At 44.8% G+C, this 12,052-nt stretch overlaps 1 pseudogene; it reads left to right on the top strand.

Moving 5' to 3' along the window:
* The first annotated feature begins 3,135 nt into the window (after nucleotides 1-3,135).
* On the top strand, nucleotides 3,136-3,563 carry LOC133103588 (small ribosomal subunit protein uS8-like; annotated as a pseudogene).
* Nucleotides 3,564-12,052: the final 8,489 nt, after the last annotated feature.

Genomic DNA, 12,052 nt, shown 5'->3' with positions numbered 1-12,052 from the left:
CTCAACTGGGCACCAAGGCATCCAAAGTGGAGTCCCACGCACGGGCGGCTGTGAAACGCACCCCCCTCTCAAGGCACAGAATTCAAATAAGAACAAAGAAAAGAAGCAAAAGAAGAAAACAGAATCCTGCAGCCTATCAGGTCTGGCCCTTCCCTGGGAGAAGGGGAGACGCCAAAACTCCAGAAAGGCTGAGCCCCAGGTTGATGTGGCCGCCTGATTCCTCTTGAGGACAGGAAATGGAATGTTACAAAGGCCCCTATTATGTGCCAAGCACTCAACCTTGTTGCTTCATCTAACAACCACAAGGACACCACAAGGTTGGAACTAGTCATTCCCATTTTACAGAGGGGAAAAACTCAGAAGGACAAAACAGCCTGTCCAAAATACCATGTCTGGGACAGTCACAGTGCCAAAGTCAAGATTCAAAGCCAGGAGCATTGGGTTCTGACTCCCTTCTCCTTCCACCCTTCCACTTGGCAACCAGGAGGCTGGTGATGACATCGGCGGTGATTACAGCTGACACTTCCCAAGCCCCTCCGAGACAGGCCAGGCTGCAGCTCCCGCAGATCTGGGTCACCCCATCCTCCCCACAAACCCATCAGGCCTGGACTCTCCTACCATTTCAGAATGAAGACACTGAGGCACAGCGAAGCTAAATGACTCGTCCAAGGTCACGGGATAGGACATGGCAGAGCCAGGACTCCACCTGACTCGCAGGGGCCAGCCTTGCCCTGCACTGGGACCCACTTGCACAGTGCTTGGAACAGAGCCACTGGTCCATAAAGAAATATTGGACAGAAGAGGGGATTGGTAGGGAGAGGGAAGGATGACAGATTAGCACAGCAGTAGAGGGTGATGGTCAAGAGGGGGTACCCAACAGCCAAACGGCTTGGGTTCAGATCCCAGCTTGGCCACTTTTTAAGTACAAGCTTCTTAATTTGTCTCTGTGTCCATTTTCTTATCTGAAAAAATGACTGTAATAATAGTTCTTACCAGCTAGGGTTCTTCAGAGAAACAAGGAAGTTACTCCACAGCCTGGCACCTGCTGAGAGCGCTATTCTACCGTGGATGAGTGGAGGGCAGGCAGCACCAAAGCTTTGGACTGGCTCACAGGCCAGCCCCAGGGTATCCTTATGAGGCCACCAGGGGCGGTCACATTCCACACTGCACAAGCCCAAAAGTGAGCACATCCTTAAATTTTGCACCCCGGGCGCCTGGCTTGCCTCACCCTAGTCCCATCCACCCTCGTCTGCCCACTAGTTTCTCCCTGAGCTCCCCCGGTCTCCTGGGGTCCTGCTGCCTCCACCCAGAGGATAGGTGCTCTCAGACCAGCCCTGCCAGGGTTTCCAGCCTGGTGACAGTAAGCTCCCCATCACTGAGAGGTTAGAACAGAGGCCAAATGGCCACATGGAGCACTTCAAAGCTTTGAGTAAGCTGATGGGGTGAGCATCACCGGAGTGAATGATCACATCGCCACCTGGTGGTCATGTAGGAGATGGGCCAGTTGGCCCGGGGAGGGTGGAACAGAGCCCCCTCCAGCCCCCACCCCCTTGCCCCGCCCAGGTGCTTCTCACAACGGGGGCATTTAGACAGTTAACAAATGTTAATCGAGGTCCTAATACCGAGCACTATTGATGAGTTATTTTCATACATTATATCATTGAATTCCAACAACTCTAAGGCAGGTATCGTTATCCTTTTTACAGATGAGGATGCTGAGGCTCAGAGACTCAAAGTTAGTTGCCCAAGGTCACACAGCCAGCAAGTGGCAGAGCCAGGATTGGAGCTCAGACATTCTGACACCAAAGCCTTCCCTCATAATCGCTAAGCCTCAGGGGATTCAGTGAGAAAGAAAATAGACGCCTCCCCTGGCCTCACAGAGCTTACAGCCTAGTTGGGAGCACAGAAATCACAGATTCATTTATTAGGTGTCCACTGTGCATTAGGTGCCAGGGATGAAGAAAGTAGCCAGGGTCCCTGACCGAATCAAGCTTGTGAGGAAGACGGACATTAATCCAATAATCACACAAATAAATATACAACAGTGTAAAAAGACCTGAAAGAAAGGTATGGGTTCTGAGACTGGACTTCAGGGTGCCTACCTGGCCTGGGGGGTCAGGGGAGTCTTCCCTGAAAAAGTGATGCATTGAGCTGAGATCTGGAAGATGTGCAGGCCTTACCTAGGCAAAGAGGCATGCATTCGTTCATTAGCAAATGAAAGCAGTGTGGCGCGTCCATCTATGTTTGCATTTTTTTGCTGTTGCACATATATAAATCCAGAAATAACACATGGAATATTTGCCTTTGCAACTTGCTTTCTTTTTTTATTTTTATTTTTATTTTTTATTTTTATTGGAGTATAGTTGATTTACATTGTTGTGTTAGTTTCAGGTGTACAGCAAGGTGAATCAGTTATACATATATCCACTCTTTTTTCTTTTTTTTTTTTTAGATTTTTTTCCCATTTAGGCCATTACAGAGTATTGCATAGAGTTCCCTGTGGTATACAACAGGTCCTTATTAGTTATCTATTTAATATATAGTAGTGTGTATACGTCGATCCCAATCTCCCCTTTATCCCTCCCCCACTTTCCCCCAGGTAACCATTGGATTGTTTTCTACATCTGTAACTCTATTCCTGCTTTGTAAATAAGTTCATTTGTACCATTTTTTTAGATTCCACATATAAGCGATATCACACGATATTTGTCCTTCTCTGTCTGACTTACTTCACTCAGTGTGACAATCTCTAGGTCCATCCATGTGGCTGCAAATTTGCAGCTTGCTTTCTTACTCCACATTGTTCTTCAGGTCTTTGCATGTCAACACATAGACCCATTCATTTTAACTAAGGAGGTTGTCATGCCATGGACACCTGCCATATGCACTATGATTTATCTATCCATGGTCCTGCTGATGGCATTTGTGTTGTTTCCAAATTTTCACGCCTAAAAACAGTGCTACAGCCAACATTCTCCAAGCGGATACATCTCAAAGTGCACGTATGTTAGAGTTCCTCTGAAGTAGGGGCCTGTATTCTTTTAAATACTTTTCAACATCATTTTGGTGGGGGTGAGGAGAAAATACATTTCTATTAATAAAAAATGTATCTTTCCACCATCTTTCCGTGCTGCCATAATGGTGTACGTGAGCGTCCTGGCTGATGCTCTCAAGAATATCAACAATGCCAAAAAGAGAGGCAAAGGCCAGGTTCTTATTAGGCCATGCTCCAAAGTCATCGTCAGGTTTCTGTGATGATGAAGCATGGTTACAATGGTGAATTTGAAATCATCGATGATCACAGGGCTGGGAAAATTGTTGTGAACCTCACAGGCAGGCTAAATAAGTGTGGAGTGATCAGCCCCAGATTTGATGTGCAACTCAAAGATCTAGAAAAACCTGCTCCCATCCCACCAGTTTGGTTTCATTGTACTGACAACCTCAGCTGACATCATGGACCATGAAGAAGCAAGACGAAAACACACAGGAGGGAAAATCCTTGGATTCTTTTTCTAGGGATGTTATACATACATGCAAATAAAATGCCTCAGAGGACTCTGAAAAAAAAATAAATAATAAAAAAATAAAATTTAAAACGTATACAAAAACAAATGCATTTACTAGTTCATTTACCCTGGCTGAAGCCACTTTAAGGTTCTGAAACATTTGCCAAAATGTTTCCCAAATTTCTGAAGACTTTGTTCTTTCTTCCCTTTTTTTGTAATATTTTTCCCAGATGGACAGCTCCTTAGAAGACATACTTAAAGGGTTTTAAATGATGTGGGGTTTTTTTTAATCACTCATTTATAAACAGGACTACCTTTTGCAAGCCTGATTTCAAGGTTTCAGCTGAGTGCTCTGTGGCCTTCAGGCTGGCGGGTCTCAGGCAGGTAACACCCCTGTAGTTACACCAGGTCACCGGGAGATGTACATTATCTGAGGTAGGTGGCTCCTTGGAGGTGGGGCTCACGTTTCTATTCAAGCTTTTGCACGTTGGACCAGTGTGTATGCTGCCCGGTCTGTGACGAGCTTCATGGGAAAACCTGAGTTAACCAGCACCCTACTTCCTGCTGACCCCCTTCATGTGTTAGGGTCCCTTCACCTGGCTCCAGGTGTATGTGTAAACTCCACATGAGAGGTTTCTAGAGCATCAGGTCTGACACAGACCTTGAGGTCCATGGTGGTCTGTGTGTGTGTGTGTGTGTGTGAATGTGGGATGTGGGGCGAGGGGTGGCTGCCCAGTTCTCATCAACCCCTTTTCTGGAATTGCCTCTGATTCTCAGAACTATAGCTAGGGAAGGGTGAAAGGGACTCTAAAGCCAGGCCTCACCACCTTCTCTACCAGATTCACTCACCGGGCACTCCCCATGGTCCACTCTGTCAGGACATAAACTGAGCGGAGCAGGGCTGCACAGAAAGTCGCATCCCAGGAGACAGGGTATCTGATCCAGCAGCAGTTCCAAAATCTGCCACCAGGTGGCAGCACAGCTCCTGCTCTAGCTCTCGTCTCTCAGTGGCTTGGGGGTCCACTGGGACCCTCAGATCTGCATCCAGACCCTGTCTTGTGGTTCCTCTGCTTGTCTCAGCTGTGTGACTCACTCTGAGTCCCCCTGCCCCCATAGGAAACCCCTCCAGCTGGCTAAGATACTATAGTCAACTGAGGCACAAGGAATCCTGTGCCCCTGAGAATCTGTGTTCCATTCCATCACACTGGAGGCATAGAGTGGGACTACCAGACAGCCCTGGAAAACCCAGGAGGGGATGTGAGGAGGCTCGGGCCAATGAGCAGCAGAGAGAGGGCTTCCAGAACCCAGTAAAGTAACCCTGGTCCCTGTCCCAGCTTCTGTCCCTTCCTTCACCTGTGGCCATAAGACCCTGAACCAAGGGTGAGTGGTCTGTGGCCACAGGCCAAGCCCGGCCTTCTCTGCCCACCATTCCAGGCAGTGCTGAGCTCACTGGCCTCAGCCCCTTACACGATACGCCTCAGCAAAGGGGGGCCCCATGCGAGGCCCCAGATCTCTGGACCAGCACAGGTCCATCTGATGGCCCCCAAGATGCTGTCTCTAGCCTGGATACTGACCCTTAGTACCCTGATCCCTGGTCAAGGCAGAGCAGCCTATATGGAAAGGTGAGCAAGGACAAGCCATATTGGAGACCCTGCCCAAAGCCTGAGGTCTGAAGCCTGAGGCACGAAGCCTGAGGTCTGGCAGGTTTCCAGCTCCACACTCACAGCTTCCAGGACAATCTGTTCATTCCACACATGGCAATTGTAATTGCATGATATGTGTGTTTGTGTGACCTTTGAATGTCCCACTACCCTCCTAATCTGTAAGTCCCATAAAAGAAGGGGCCAAGTTCACCCCAGTAATCACTGCACTGAGCACAGCGCCTGGCACAGAGTAGGTGCTCAGAAAAAGACTGTGGAATAAGTAAAAGAATAAATGGATATCTTCCCAGAGAGAATGCGAAACACCTGTAAATTGTTTTACAATTGTTAAGGCATGTCCCACAGGGATCTCATTTCATTCTCCCCATCAACCCACAGAGTAGATACTATTATTATCCCACATCACAGTGTATTCCTTTCCTATCACTGTAGTAATAAATTACTATGAACTTAGTGGCTAAAACAACACAGTTTTATGGTCTTACAGTTCTGGAGATCAGAAGTCCAACACAAGTCCCATGGACTAAAATCAAGATGTCTGCAGGGCTGCATTCCTTCTGGAGGCCCTGGGGAGAATCCATTTCCTTGCCTTTTCCAGCTTCTAGAAGCTGCCTGCATTCCTTGGCTCATGGCCCACTTGCTCCATCTTCAAAGTGGACAATGTCCCATCACTCTCACTGAAGCCAGGAAGGGTTCTCTGCCTTTAAGGACTCCTGTGATTAGATTGGGACCACCCGGATAATCCAGAATAATCTCCCCATCTCAAGGTCTATAACCTTAATCATGTCTGCCAAGTCCTTTATTCAATGTGAGGTAACATATTCACAGATTCCAGAGATTAGAGCATCTAATCTCTTTTTTTTTTTTTTTTTTTTTTTTTTTTTTGGTGGGGTTAAGTATTATCCAGCCTAGCACATACAGATTCAAAATCAGAGATGAATTGACCTCCCCCTCCCAGCGTGTGACTAATGAAGTGGGTTCAAACCCAAGTCTTTGGGGCTATAGAATCTGAGTTCTTTCTCCCCTTGTTGCCAATGCAAATACTCAGGGTCTCTGGACCAGTTTTTAGGAGGCAGAAAGGCAGGACACACCAGCCCAGTCCCCTTAAGAGTAAATACAGACTTTTATTTATATTTTTTTTTAAAAGTGCTTGTCTAGACAGTGGGAGAACGTGGGAAAACGTTCTCTTTATTTCCCTTTATTGTCATTGTTTTAACATAAATACAGTTGATCCTTGAACAAGGTGGGTCCAACAGAGTTGAAAATCCTCTAGTAACTTTGTAATAATTGACCCTCAGTAGCCGCAGTTCCACATCTGGGGATTCAACCAACCTCCAATCAGGTAGTATGTTATTTAGTGGAAAAAATCCGCGTGTAAGTGGACCCACGCAGTTCAAACCTGTGTTGTTCAAGGGTCAACTGTGAATCATTTTCAACCAGAGGGAGAAAGGATTAACCCACCTGACTGTCTGGAGTAGGGGAGTGCGTCTGACATTCCCGTCTCTGGACTTAAGGCTGCTCCTCTCTGCAATTAAACAAATGGCCAGCAGATGGCGTGCCAGGCTCACAGCAGGCTTCTCACCCCCGGACCACCCCTTTTCTGGGGGTGCAAAGGCGGCAGGTGTGGAAGAGGTCTTCCCCTTCTCTTCTCCAAAACCGGTGCTAAGAGGAAATGCCCAAGGGGTCCCAACAGGTCAAGTCAAGGGCACAAAATCCAGGGACTCACGCAGCTTCAGGGCAGCCAGTTTGGGGACCTGTGCTACCTCCTGCCCCATCCTCTGAGGCAGGTGCAGGGACCAGAATTCAAGCCTGTGAGTTGAATCAGAGGGTCAGTCTTGGCTTCAGGGCAGCAGAAAGGAGGAGCAGCTAGTTTACAGGACACTTAAGATGGTCAGGCACCTTACATACTTTTATACACATGTATTATTTCATCTCATCTTTCCTGTGGCCCTATAGGGGACCTGGCATTAAAAATAGTGACTTGTGGGGGGGTGGGATGAATTGGGAGATTGGGATTGACATATATACACTACTATGTATCTCAATAGATAATTAATGAGAACCTACCGTATAGCACAGGGGACTCTACTCAGTGCTCTGTGGTGACCTAAATGGGAAGGAAATCTAAAAAAGAGGGGATATACATATACGTATACATATAACTGATTCACTTTGCTGTACAGCAGAAACTAACACAACATTGTAAAACAAATATACTCCAGTAAAAAAAATTTTTTTTAATGGTGACTTGCTGGGGAGATAGTAGCAATGCCAATCTCTCCAGATTCCAACAAAAATAAGCAGAGCAAATTAGCAAAAGCAAAACCCAAGGACAACATTTGTTTCACAGTTAGATGGCAAAGGTATCCCCATGAACACCAAAATAATATGAGTGGAGGAGCTCAACCCCCAGTAACCACCTGTATGTTATCAGATGCCCTGGGGTTTCCCCCACCCTCACCCCCAGGCTGCTCCTAGCTTGGCCTCCAGCCTTTGGCATCCTATCTGTTGCCAGCAGAGGGAAGCAAGGGGCTATCTGAGGGGGAAGAAAACCCCCAAATAGCCAGCAGGTATTCAGTGGAAAGCATGGAGGGACAATTCGAGAAGAGTGACTGAATCTGGGAGGGGTTTTGCCCACTCCCATAGTAAGCGAGGGCAAGAATCCTCAGGAAGGACTACGAACTCTCAAAGATGTTTGGTTCCCTTCCAGGACAAGGTCCCACACTGCAGAGGAAATGCTCTGGAGTGGGATCAAAACGGAGGAGGACTGATTAAGACAATGGAGAGGAAGGAAGAAGATCCAGATCAAAGTGGCTGGAGGAGATGGAGCCGGGAGACCTCAGAAAGCAGGCCACCAATTCTGTGTGCACCACATGCAGACAAGAGGAGCGGGAGCTCTTGAGGTTAGAAATGCATCCCAAACATCACCTTCAAGTTCCGGAAAACTAATTTCACATAAAAATGAGCAACAGAGAAGTCTGGAGGTCAAATCCCATACATAGTTAATTTAAGCAACAGGAGATTCAGGAGCCAAATAGCATCCCTAGAAATAGGATAAAGCATGCCAGCAAGACATTTCTTCAGGACAGATCAAAACCACAGCCTTCTATTTCAAAATGACCTTAAAGACATTTTTTAAGTATGCAAGATGTGAAAGAACAACATAAACTACAATTAGAGAACCTTAATTAGAAAACAGAACTCAGGAAAGAATTAGAAATACAAGGGAAAGAAATCATTTTAGAAATGAAGGCTAAAATAGAAGAAACACAAGAGCAAATTAACCCAACCTTAAGATAATGCCTTAAGAGAAAAAGTTGAAAAGGAAGAAATAGTATAAATCAACAAGAAATGAAGACAGAGGTTTTCTTTAATATTCTAGAGAAAATGACAAATATTGTAATCAGGCAAAGACACTTCAACATACAAGTAATAAAAGTCCCCGAAGAAGAAAACCAAAGCAAGTGAACAAAAAACTAGAAAAACAAAACAAAACAAAACAAAAAACAAGAAAACTTACCGAAATTTTTAAAAATTAAAATGACAAATTGAAGGAGCACACTGCATACCTGAAAATATCAACCCACAATAATCAGACATATTCAAGACATTCTCATAAAATAACTGGACTTCAAGGAAAGAGAAAAAAACTCCTCCAGGCTTCTAGGTAATAATAATAATAATAATAATTGACTTATAAAGAAAAATAAATTAGATTATTATCAGGCTTTTCAAAAATAATGTTTTATGCTAGAAGAAAAAGAAGTCACATACTTAAGATATTCAAGAAAGGAAAATGTAAGTTAATAATTGTATGTCCAGCAAAAGTGATTTGTAAGTAAAATGGACTCAGACAAATAATGATTAACATAAAAGAACTCAGGGAATATTGTTCCCATGAGCCTTTCCTGAAGAATCTGCCAGAGAACAGGTTTCAGACAACCAAAATGACTAGAAAGACGGGAAAAAAGGACTGGTAGTGAACATTAAATATATAGTTACTGGAACAACTAAGACTCAATGGGAATTGAATAGAGATGGTACCGTGTGTAATGTCTATGTGCTCTGACAATGTATCTACAAGACCACTATTAAAATATGGAGAATGGGAAGAGGATATACCAAGAAAAAAAATGTTTTTAACTGTTTCCAATAATTATGTTGGTGGTGGTATTCCTGTCATAATTTTGAGACTGCTGTGTGCGTAATGTGGGATAAAGCATAAGTAATTATGGAATATTCTAATTCTACCATCCACTATACCCTTGCGAATGTGACTCTCAGCATGGAAGAAAGAAGAGATGTAATACAGAAGTGATTAAGTAAAAATCCTAAATGTGAATTGGAAGTATCAGTTTGAACACAGGGTTCTGTCTTCTGGGATTTTGGCTAAGGAGTGTGCATGATAAAATATATTTCTTTGTAATCAAACTAGTAGCAATGTGTATCCCTAGCACCTGGATAGTGGTCATGAAATACCATTTCCCTTTTCTTTCTTTTTTTAATTTTAAATAAAAGGCCTTCTTGGAGAAAGAAGATGCCAGGTCTGGAGCAGAAAATGTAGTAGATGAATCTGGTGCATCTTGTCATACAGAAAGACGGAACCTCTCAGGGACAACTAGGGTTGTATCGAAAAGACTCAAGAGCCAGCTTGAAGAAGCTCTCCCTGGCATGGGACGATGGAACAGGACAAGTTGAGCGTCAAAAAAAATGATACTTGTAAATGATTGTAATCCATCAAATATGCTAAAATCTCAGAGTTCATAATGACATTGAAAAGGAATTAATTGGTCCTCTCCTTCCGAGGATGATAAAGAACCAATTCATTTTCTTGAAAACTGATGAATAATGGGAAAGAAGCAAGCATGTGTCCTGCCTTTCCTATATGACCTGTATCACTGAGCAACAAGAGTAAATGAAAGGAAGCATCCCCTTCTGAAAGTCTCTTTCCAATTGATAAATGAAAAAGAAAGATTGGGATTGGAATGTTGCCACGTGCAACCCCAGTGAATTCAGGGACTAAGACCATTGACAGACAGCTGCTAAGACAGAAAGAGAGAACACCCAACATTGTGTGCCGCCAGAGGAAAGCACACAAGCCCCCCGAGGAGCTAGCCAAAAGGATTGAACCCAGGTCTGATCAAGTCTCTGGATCCAGCTGCCAACTTCCAGGAAGCACAGAGGACCCAGGAACACACTGAACGGTACTGTTCGGATAAAGTCAGCAAAATCCAGACTGTGGGAAACTCTACAAGGCAAACGGTGTTCCTTCAACAAATAGCTTGTAAGGAAAAGAAAGGGTCCAGGAGCATCTCTAGATTAAAGGAGACTTTGAGGATGTATCTTTTTTTTTTTAAGAGGCAAGTCTAACAATGATATCTAGGGATACACACTTGAGTGCTAAAGTGTTGCAAGAAAATGATTACTGTAAAAGTCAGGCTACTCATTCGTTGCAGGGGGGTGAGAGGGCTTAGATTGGAAAGAGGCACCTGGAGAGAGTTGGGGGAGAGGAGTGCTTGCAAAGTTCTATTTATTAACTTGGGAAGTAGTTACAAAGATATTTACCATAAGATGACTCATTAAGCCATATATTTATTTTGTGTGGTTTCTGTATCTGTGTTTACTTTACAATAAAGGGTTTAAAAAAAAAAAAAGGCTGAAATGAATGAATGAATGAACCACCCTAGGAGGTCTCCCTGTTCCCTTTTGATGGATGACAAAGGGACAACTCAGAGAGGAACACAAGTTTGCCCAAAGCCACACAGCTGCTAAGCTGCCCAGCTGGGCTGGAAACCCAAGTGAGATTCTTCTGTTCTTTTGACAAACAGTTGCTGACACCTGCTAAGTTGGTTGCTGGGCAAACAGCTGAGTTAAAACAGTCTGGCTTCAGATCCACCTGCCCTGCACGGGAGTAATGCAGGGGGTGTGTGTAAGGGACACACACGGGTCTTGGTACCCAGCTGGGTGTGGTCACAGCACACCCCAGGGCCCCTCCCTTGTGCAGGGCCCACGTGGTGCTCTCAGAAACTGTGTCCACACAGCTTTTCTCACCCCAGACTCTGGACATAGAAATGCATTTGATCTCACCCGACCATCTGATGAAGTTTCGCTTCTGTTTCTCAACACCTCCCGGAGCGTTCTGTCCCCTGGAGAAGGGAGAGGGTCTGGGAAAGGGTCCTGGCCTAAAACTAAGAGGCCAGCTTGCACCCCTCCCTTGCTACTCCACCTGGGAGGGCGCCAATGAGTTGGGGCAAATGGGGAGAAGATGGAACTGTGCCGTCAGCTCTGCAGGCTAGAGCCCCTCCCTTATTTGCCTTGGTATCTGTCACCCCAGCATTTGACACTCAGTCTTGTAGAAAGCAGGGGCACGATACATGTTTGTTGAATGAATAAATGAATGAATTTGCTATATCACTTTTGATCTATTTTATACAGAGTCTAAGGCTCAATCAATGCTTTTAAACTATATCATCCTAGGGACCTCCCTGGTGGTCCAGCAGTTAAGACTCCACACTTCCACTGCAGGGGGCACGGGTTTGATCCCTGGCCCGGGAACTAAGATCTCACACGCCACGCGGCACGGCCAAAAAAAAATTTTTTTAATAATATTATCCTTAGACCCACAGACATAGAGGACAAACTTACGGTTACCAGGGAGGAAAGGGAGGGATAGATTAGGAGTTTGGGATTGACATAAACACACTGCTATGTATAAAATAGATAACCAATAAGGACCTACTGTATAGCACAGGGAACACTACTCAGTGTTTTGTAATAGCCTATAAGGGAAAAGAATCTGAAAATATACATATATATGTATATATATATGACTGAATCACTTTGCTGTACACCTGAAACTGTCACAACATTGTAAATCAACTATAC

Source organism: Eubalaena glacialis, chromosome 13 (genome assembly GCF_028564815.1).
Source record: "Eubalaena glacialis isolate mEubGla1 chromosome 13, mEubGla1.1.hap2.+ XY, whole genome shotgun sequence".
Classification (NCBI taxonomy): Eukaryota; Metazoa; Chordata; class Mammalia; order Artiodactyla; family Balaenidae; genus Eubalaena; species Eubalaena glacialis.
This window is presented reverse-complemented; position numbering and strand designations above follow the sequence as displayed.